The sequence below is a fragment of the Bison bison genome, unplaced genomic scaffold (assembly GCF_000754665.1).
Source record: "Bison bison bison isolate TAMUID 2011002044 unplaced genomic scaffold, Bison_UMD1.0 scf7180017864533, whole genome shotgun sequence".
In the NCBI taxonomy this organism is placed as follows: Eukaryota; Metazoa; Chordata; class Mammalia; order Artiodactyla; family Bovidae; genus Bison; species Bison bison.
In genome coordinates this window covers 18,169,968-18,180,122 of record NW_011495082.1, presented here as the reverse complement: position 1 = coordinate 18,180,122, position 10,155 = coordinate 18,169,968, and the positions used below count along the sequence as shown (strand labels likewise).

General features: G+C 37.2%; 1 pseudogene; it reads left to right on the top strand.

The window, feature by feature from the left end:
* Positions 1 to 375: 375 nt before the first annotated feature.
* LOC104982589 lies at positions 376 to 1,131 on the top strand (annotated as a pseudogene).
* The last annotated feature ends 9,024 nt before the right edge of the window (positions 1,132 to 10,155 follow it).

Below are 10,155 nucleotides of genomic sequence, written 5' to 3'. Positions count from 1 at the left end.
TCAGTATTTTGCAATAACCTATGGGAAAGGAATCTGAAAAAAGATGGAGCAACACACGCATATGCGTGAACCACTTTGCTGTACACCTGAAACTAACACAACATTGTAAATTAACTATAACGTTAAAAACAATTCTAATTGTCATTTGAAGCTTCCTTAAAAGCTTATCTATTTCCTGCTGTCACAAAGTTTTTTGTTTTTGCATCCAGCCAATAGCGTTCTCATTCACTCTTCTTAATGAAGATACTAGTTAATAGGGCTTTTTGGATAATAAGTTCGGTGATTCAAGTAGTCTACTAATAAACTTATTGATATACAAGGAATGTGGTATAAAAGTCTTTCTACAGCCACGCTCTGTCCAGCCAGCGCCGAGCAATGGGCATCTCTCAGGACAAACGGCACAAGCCTCGGAAACCCAGAGGCAAGAGAAAGCCGTACCAAAAAATATGAACAGGCACTCCCCGCTGCCAACACAAACACTGGCCCCGCCGCATATACACACACAGTCCATGTGCGGGAGGCAGCAAGTACCCGGCCTTGAGGCTGGACGTGGGGAACTTCTCCTGGGCTCCCAGTGCTGGACGCGCCGGACAAGGATCACGGATGTTGTCCGTAGCGCATCCAGCGATGGGCTGGTCCCTACCAAGACCATGGGGAAGAAGTGCTTTGTGCTCATGGACAGCACGCCGTAGGGACGGCGGTGTGAGCCCCGCCCTGCGCTGCCTCTCGGGGCCTAGGAGGGGGCCAGGCTGCCTCCCAAGGAGGAAGAGATTTTCAACAAGAAACGATCAAAGAAAATGCAGAAGAAATATCATGAAAGGAAAAAGAACGCCACAATTAGCAGTCTTCCAGAGGAGCGGTTTCAGCCGGGCAAGCTTCTTGCCTGCATCGCTCCAAGACATAGGCCGGGGTGGCCCAGCAGAGGGCCGTGTATTAGAGGAGAAGGAGCTGGAGTTCTGTCTGAGGAAGATCAAGGCCCGAAAGGCCAAGAAACCCTCTTCCTCCTGTCTTAGCTCATGCAATAAAGCCATTTACCGTTCTAAAAAAAAAAGTCTTGCTACAGCCAAGAAAAATTACATTAATCACTTCACCTCTATATATCAGATCTATTACTCTAATCTAGCAGATTAAATTTATGTCAGAAGAGCTTTCAACCCCAAACCTAAAATCTAACAATTTAAACAGCCATACCAAGCTTTTCTTTAGTGAATATGGATGCAGTTAACAGACCAACTTCTGCCATGAAAATTTATGATCGCACACCTAATTCAATTTGATTTAAACCACTTAACACTGTGTAGTGAAAAGAACACTGGTCTAGAATCAGATTGATATTGGCGTAAACTCTGGCTTGGTAGCCCCAGTAGACTATGACTTTTGGCTCATCTCTTGAGTTCTCTAAGTTTTCATGTGAAAGATGGAAATAATAACATGTATCCCTATAATTCTTACAACAGTGGCTCCCTGAAAGGATTCTAAGGATTCAAAGGATTCTAAGTAAATGACAGCAGGTTTTAGCACAACCATCTTTAAAAGAAGAAAGAACACATCATGGAACAAGTCATTAAGTCATGAGCATAATCAAAGCAAAATGAAAATAAAAAATTAAGAGTTAGAGATATGCTTTACTATATCTGAAAGAAAGAAAATTAGCCAAGTAGTCAGGTTAGGTACTAGGTAAATTTCTAATAATACACATGTTTGCCTCTGTATCAGTTTTCAAATGTACTTACACTTGCCAGATATTAATCTACTTTTGCATTCATTTTTAAGAAATCTGTGGGTTTCCCCCCCTTTTTTTATCATATGACTTGTTCAAGCTATTTTTATTCTTTTCTTCTTTTTGTAAACATCTTTTTTATCATAGTCTTTTTTATGATGTGATGCCTTGGACCAGTCAAGCAAGATCACTTCAAAATTCAAAACTTGGTGTGTATGTCATGTTGCTGTATGGCAAAACCAATACAATATTGTAAAGTAATTAACCTCCAATTAAAATAAATAATTTTATATTAAAAAATTCAAAACTTGATGCTCATTTGATCTTTGTTTTATATATTTAATAAAATTATATATATATATATAATATTCAGTACTATAACTTTATGTTTTCCTTGTACCAATACAGAGAAATGTATCTCATTCTTTTTATCTGGAATACAATATTATATATAATATTATATATATAAAACACATGCTATATAAAACAACATAAATATTATCCTTATATGTAATATTAACAAAAAGTTAAATATTTACATAAATTAAAGAATTATATTTTTATTTATAAAATTAACTTATAAAATGGACACAAACATATACATATAAACAGGCACATACCTATAGTGCTATTGAAATAAAGACTATTAAAATATCTTCCCAGATGATAGCCTTGCTATCTGCCTTCTTATCTAGCTTATCTACTTAATCTAATCTAATCTGTTTTCCAATTGTCAAGATAGTAATCCTTCTAAGCAGGAATGTTTGATTGTTTCTCTTTGTTCTAAAATGTCAAGTGGAAGTCCATTTTCTCTAGGAGGATATAGAGGGATAACTCAGGGGCATGGTCTAGGAGGGTCTTTGTAATCAGCCCTTCTGAACTCTCCAGATTGATCCCTAGGCCTCATTACTAGTCTCATCACTCAAATCCTGAATGCTTTTTGGTGTTCTTTTCCCCTTATTCACTTCCCTGGTGGCTCAGATGGTAAAGCGTCTGTCTACAATGCGGGAGACCTGGGTTCGATCCCTGGGTTGGGAGGATCCCCTGGAGAAGGAAATGGCAATCCACTCCAGTACTCTTGCCTGGAAAATCCCATGGACAGAGGAGCCTGGTAGGCTACAGTTCACGGAGTCGCAAAGAGTCAGACATGACTGAGCAACTTCACTTTCACTTTCACTTTTCCCCTTACAGTCACTTGGATGATTTCTCTCCCTGTTGGGTTGACCTTCTATATTGAATATGCCCTCTAACCACCTGGCATAATTTTCATTATCTATAGTTTTATTTCACAATTCTAGTCTTCTGGAGAGATTTTCTTAATTCCTTTAACCAGTATTCATCACTTTCCCTTTGTGCCTTCAGGTTTCCATGCCTTCTTCTGTGGTTCTTTTGCATTATTTTGGGGGAATGTGCATATACTCATTACTGTCTCATCCAGACTTCATGATACCACAGGCCATATATATGCATTTCTAGCACAGTGCTCCTCACATGGAAGGAATACAAGAAAGGTTAGTCAATAAGTAAACAGACAAATGAATGAAGCTGGCATTTCTGAAATCCAATGTGTAAAACCTTGATCTATAATTATTATAGATTATAATTATTATGTCTATATTTTTATAATTATTATATTAATGCTATATAAATATGTTTTTTTAAATGAAACAATATAGAATACACTGTGTGCAACGTTATGAACTCTCAGCATTTCTCCCTATTGTACTACCTTCCCAAGAGATACTTCTCCTCAGGCTTTCTTCTTCCTTGAGACACAACACTATTTAACTTAGGTGAGTTAAGAACCCTACAATAGCTTGTAAGTGATCAAGTGAAAGGAAGAGCATCAAGTCTCTAACTCTAAATCAAAAGTTAGAAATGATTAAGTTTAGCAAGGAAGATATGTCAAAAGCCTAGAAAGGCAGAAAACTAGACCTCTTGTGTCAAGTTACGAATGCAAAGGAAAAGTTCTTGAAAGAAATGAAAAGTGCTACTCTGGTGAACACATGAATACTAAGAAAGTGAAGCAGCCCTGTTGCTGACATCAAGTTTCTGTGGTCCGGATAGATCAATCCAGCCACAACATTCCTTTAAGTCAAAGCTTAATCCAGAACAAGGCCCTAACTTCAAACTTGCACCTAACATCAAAGTGCAAGTTGAAGCAGCAAGTACTAATGTAGAATTTGCAACAAGTTATCCAGAAGATCTAGTTAAGATAATGAATAACGGTGGCTACACTAAACAAGAGATTTTCAATGTACAAAACAGAGCACTCTCTTGAAAGAAGCTGCTATCTAGCACTTTCATAGCTAGAGAAGAGAAGTCAATGCCTTGCTTCAAAACTTCAGAGGACAGCCTAACTTTCCTGTTAGGGGCTAGTGAAACTGGTGACTTAAAGTTGAAGCCGATGCTCATTTATCATTTTGAAAATCCTGGGATCTTTAAAGATTATACTATATCGACCCTGCCTGTATAGACTCTTCCTGAATATTCATTGGATGGACTGATGCTGAAGCTGAAACTCCAGTACTTTGGCCACCTGATGAGAAGAGCTGACTCACTGAAAAAGACCCTGATGCTGGGAAAGATTGAAGGCAGGAGGAGAAGGGGACGACAGAGGATGAGATGGTTGGATGGCATCACTGACTTGGACATGAGTTTGAGTAAACTCCAGGAGTTGGTGATGGTCAGGGAGGCCTGGCGTGCTGTGGTTCATGGGGTCACAAAGAGTCGGACACGACTGAGCGACTAAACTGACTGACTGACTGACTGATCCTGCCTACGCTCAATAAAGAAAACAGCAAAGTCCGGATGACAGCATGTCTATTTATCATATGGCTTAGTAAATATTTTAACCCCAGTGTTGATACTAATTGATTCTTCTCAGTAAGAAGATTCCTTTCAAAATATTACTGCTCATCCATGACATGTTTGCCCACCTTTAAGAGCACTGTTGGATCTGTTCAGTGAGATTCATATTGTTTTCATGTCTCCTCATCCTACATCCATTTTGTAGCCTGTGGATCAAAGGATAATTTCAACATTCAAGTCTTATTCTTTAAGCTGCCGTACATGGTTACTTCACTAATGGATCTGGAAAAAAGTAAACTGAAAACCTTCTAGAAAGTATTCACCATTCTAGATGCCATTAAGAACATTTATGAGTCTTGGGATGAGGTTAAAGTATCAACCTTAATAGGAGTTTAGAAGAAGTTGATTTCAACCCTCATGAAAGATTTGAGTCATTTGAGACTTCACCTACAGATATGGTGAAAACAGCATAAGAACTGGAATTAGAAGTGGAGCTTGAAGATGTGACTGAATTGCTGCAATCTCCTGATAAAACTTGAATAGATGAGAAGTGGCTTCTGACAGCTGAGCAAGGAAAGTGATTCCTTGAAATGGAACCTACTCCTGGTGAAGATGCTGTGAAGATTGTTAAAATAACAAAGGACTGAGAATATTACATAAACTTAGTTGATAAGCCAGTGGCAGAGTTTGAGAGGCTTGACTCCAATTTTCAAAGAAATTCTACTGTGGGTAAAATGTTATCAAACAGCATTACAGGCGACAGAGAAAATTTTCCTGAAAGGAAGAGTCGATCAATGTAGCAAATTTCACTATTGTCTTATTTTAAGAAATTGCCACAGCCACCCCAGGCTTCAGCAACCACAATCCTGATCAGTCAGCAGTTACCATCATTGTGGCAAGACCCTCCACCAGCAAAAACATTGCAATTTTTGAAGTTTCAGATAACAGCATTTTTTTTTAACAATAAAGCATAGCTTTAATTAAGGTATATACATTGTTTTTTTTTAGACATCCTATTGTGCACTTATTGGCCCACAGTATAGTGTAAACAAATTTTATTGGAACTGGGGATCAAAACGTTCACACTCTTCAGTTTGTTAAAATACTTGCTTAGTTGTGATGGTCTGGAACCAAACCTATAATATCTTTGAGGTATCTTTATAATCTAACTCTGCACAGTTTAACTCCCAAACTATCATAATTTCATTAATACAGAGTTATAGCACATTAACAACTGAAACTTGCAATATATTCATGTTTACTGGAAGTGGCTACTAAATGTACTACTAGGAGAAAAGCAGGTGTTTGAATTTAAAAATGTTTTAAACTACTAACTTTCTGAAAAAGTTAGACTGTGTAATTAACCACTATGCAAAACTGGAGAATATTTGGAGCATCACTGTATATAAAAGCTTCAAATGTTGGAACATAGAAAATTATAAATTTGAGGTAATCTCTCATATTCAATAAATATGTTCAATAAACTTATTTTGAGCAGTGCAAAAAAGATCATGCAGGCCAAGTAAAACATGTGAGTGTTTATGATTTAACACAATTGTCTTATTTTTAAATGTCATATATTAATTGTTTTAATTAAATATATAAGGTAATTTTTACCAAAGTTTAGGCAATATAGAAACATTATATAACTGACAAGGAATGACTCACCTTGTGCTTCGGCTTAAAAAACTAAATCTAATTGACTTTAAATTAAATTAGTCAAATCCACTGTTTATTTGGCATAGAAAAGCAATTCCACTGAAAAACAGTTGATTGACATTTGGGAGTTATATCTTAGTTATAATATTCAATTATATAATTGGCAGTCAGGAAACAAACTAGTGTGTGCTAATATGAAACATTATTTCTTACCTTGTTTAAATATAAAATTTATATTCAGCTGGCAAGAATGTTATTATGCAAAATATCAATAAAATAAGCATATTGGAAACAGACTGAAAATTCACATTCAAACTCAAGATTCTCATTGTTCTGATTTATTTAGATAATAACCAACCAGCTGCCTAAGGACTGTATGGAAGATGTGTGTTAATAGTGGCATGCATGGGAAATAGCCAATTTTAACCTTTGTTGCAACATAATGCACTTGACATTTTAAAAAATATAAAAATTCTTATATTCCAAAAGAAACCTCATTGATAGTGAATTGCCAATTCCATTTCTCTCTCTCTCTCTTTTTTTTCTGGCAACCAGGAGACCCAGATGCTCAGCGCTGGAAGATATTTCTTCCAATAGCAGCATCTGGCGTGCTGGCAGACTCCATAAGCAATTTTGTTTTACAGCTTCAGAGCAGCTTCTGGGTCTATTACATGGTTAATCTGATGGGCTGTCTGGACTGCCTTGTCCTCCCGGATGCCATATGCCAACAGCTAGAGATGCAGTGAACTATCTGCCCATTAGCATTGCTATCAAGAGCACACCTGAAAAAAACCAGCTGCAAAGAGAGCACTCTGCTTCTGTTCAGGCATTACAGTACCAGTGATGAGTGACCTGGCCAAAATAGTGCAGAAAGACCTTGCCAAAAATGTTCCATGCCCTCTGAGCACCAGAGAAGACTAGGAAACTGTAAATAATCAAATATGCAGGAAATCAATGTATCATTTGATAATGACATAAGTATTTGCAATTTTCCCCCATGCAAGAGAAGGAACATATAATGAAATGTAGAATTGTGAGGGTAAGAGACACAAATTTGATTGCTGCTATTCTGTGGCAATTAGATCATGAAGGGATGTTAGGGATTGTGTCTTACTCATTTTCATATTTTCAGGGCCTGCCAGAGTATTTGAACATGGCAGAATTTGAGTAAGTTATTTTAAATAAATAAAAGCAAATAATGTAATATTACTATAATTGTGCAGTAAATTGTATAATCTTTAAATTCCTGGCATCATTAATTTCTTATCCTTTAGATATTATATTTTATAGCTCTTTCAGGGAATATTTTTCTTGACCAGAGAACAGACTGAACCACCCTTCTGTATACCCCGATATCTGCTAATACATGTCATTATATCTTGTGACACCATTTACATTTATGTCCTTGTGTGATCACAGTAAATTACAACGCAGTCTTTTAATTGAAAACGGAAGTTCATTCTGTTTTAATTTAAAACATGTCAATATACACTAGCCTCTTAATTTTGCATAAGGGCTAAAGCATAGTCTTTAAGTGTAGAAGAATCTAGGGTCTCTGAAACCTAAAACACATCAGCTGATAAATAAACAATGAAAACAGTAAGATAAGAGGAAATGTGCAACTTTTGTTCATCAAATAAATGAGTTGGTGGTGGTTAACTAAAGAGTTTCTGCCTTACTTGACTACCTCTCATGCATGGCATTGCTCCCTCTTTTTCTAGTATCGTCTCTCTGACCCACTCTTGTTGCTCTCTTCTACTTTTAAGAGCTCATGAGATTAGACTGGGGCCTCCCAGTCTATTCAGGATAAGTCTGCTGTTTTATTAGTTAACTGATCAGCAATCTTAGTTCTAACTATAGTCCTCCATTTTTCCTTGTAACAAAATCCATTCATAAGTTTTGGGATTAGGACCTGAACCTCTTCTGTTCCCCACACTGCCCAATAACCAGAATTTAAAGGGAGGGATGGAATGTACTCTTAAAGTTTCCCAGTTGAGCTCCAAGACTGGTGTATGGACAGGGGAGGGCTCACTGGTTTATGACATGTCAATGCTGATGATTTAGAAATGGTTTAGTCATGAACCCTCACTTTATACAAGGGGAAATTAAATCTTTAAGACCTAAATCATGAAGCCCAAACTATCTCTGAAAGAACTGGGGATAATGACTAGTTTTCTAACTCTTATTTTAATGTTCTTTATACTAAGCCATCCTTCTTAATCATCTGCTGCTTCAGGCCAAAAATACATGGGAGTCTATTTCACAGGTTATATGATTCTTAATGATTCATAAAAATAAGTATAAAAACAAAAGTAAGATTATAATAAAGTTCTTACAAAGATTAAAATAAAATTTAATGGGTGAAGGCTACAGATAGTCTCATTCTAATAAACAAAAGCACGAAAAAACAAATGTACTATACAAGCCATGTCGTTAGAGCTTTGTTCAGGTAGAGCCAGGAGAAAACACTTGGAAGTTGATAAATTAGTTTAGGGAAACTCACTGCTCCAGGCTTCATGCTTTACCCTTGTGTTTGGGAGAATAATTCCCCCCACCTCTGGCTCCCACCAAATAAATTTATGGTAACCTGCTTTTACATGTCTTTATACTAGCAGACCATACAATAAAACAAACAAAGAAAAGAAACGTGCTGAACTACTCAAGTAATTAGAGAGGTGGTTTGTCAACCCAGAACATTTAATAACTAAAAATCTTAATGAAAATATGTATACTTTAAAACCTGAATTACTCTATCACCATAGCCCTTTCTCTATACCATAATTATTCACTGAATAAAGCACCTTAAGTGATTCTATGGTTAATTTGACTAAGTAGATGTGGCTTCAAAGTCATTCCACATCCTGTTTGTCATTCTGGAATTCCAGCTGTGCTAGAATTGCTTGAAATCATAAAAAAAGATCTCCCTTGTAAAATTTCTTTTTCTTTTCCTATTCAACAAGCAATGCCCTGAAAAGAATTAGGTATTGATATTGCTACTGCCATCCAGCAAGCCTAACCCCTGCCATTTCCTAGCCTGGGCACTGGAAGCCAAATTGAATATGCTCTTATTCATTGAGAACATTGTTTTCATATTTTTTCATTAAGGAAAAGCCTGTTTAACATTTCAATACTCATTAGAAAGGATACTTTAAAGGAGAAAGTGATCTAGAATAAAGTATTCAATTACAGATTTGAAAATCTTCATTTCAGTTCAGTTCAGTTTAGTTGCTCAGTCATGTCCAACTCTTTGTGACCCCATGAATTGCAGCACGCTAGGCCTCCCTGTCCATCACAAACTCCCGGAGTTCACTCAAACTCACGTCCATCGAGTCGGTGATGCCATCCAGCCATCTCATCCTCTGTCGTCCCCTTCTCCTCTTGTCCCCAATCCCTCCCATCATCAGGGTCTTTTCCAATGAGTCAACTTTTCGCATGAGGTGGCCAAAGTACTGGAGTTTCAGCTTTAGCATCAGCCCTTCCAAAGAAATCCTAGGGCTGATCTCCTTCAGAATGGACTGGTTGGATCTCCTTGCAGTCCAAGGGACTCTCAAGAGTCTTCTCCAACACCACAGTTCAAAAGCATCAATTCTTCAGCGCTCAGCTTTTGTCACAGTCCAACTCTCACATCCATACATGACCACTGGAAAAACCATAGCCTTGACTAGACAGACCTTTGTTGGCAAAGTAATGTCTCTGCTTTTCAATACGCTATCTAGGTTGGTCATAAGTTTTCTTCCAAGGAGTAAGCATCTTTTAATTTCATGGCTGCAGTCACCATCTGCAGTGATTTTGGAGCCCAGAAAAATAAAGTCTGACACTGTTTCCACTGTTTCCCCATCTGTTTCCATGAAGTGATGGGACCAGATGCCATGATCTTCGTTTTCTGAATGTTGAGCTTTAAGCCAACTTTTTCACTCTCCTCTTTCACTTTCATCAAGAGGCTTTCTAGTTCCTCTTCACTTTCT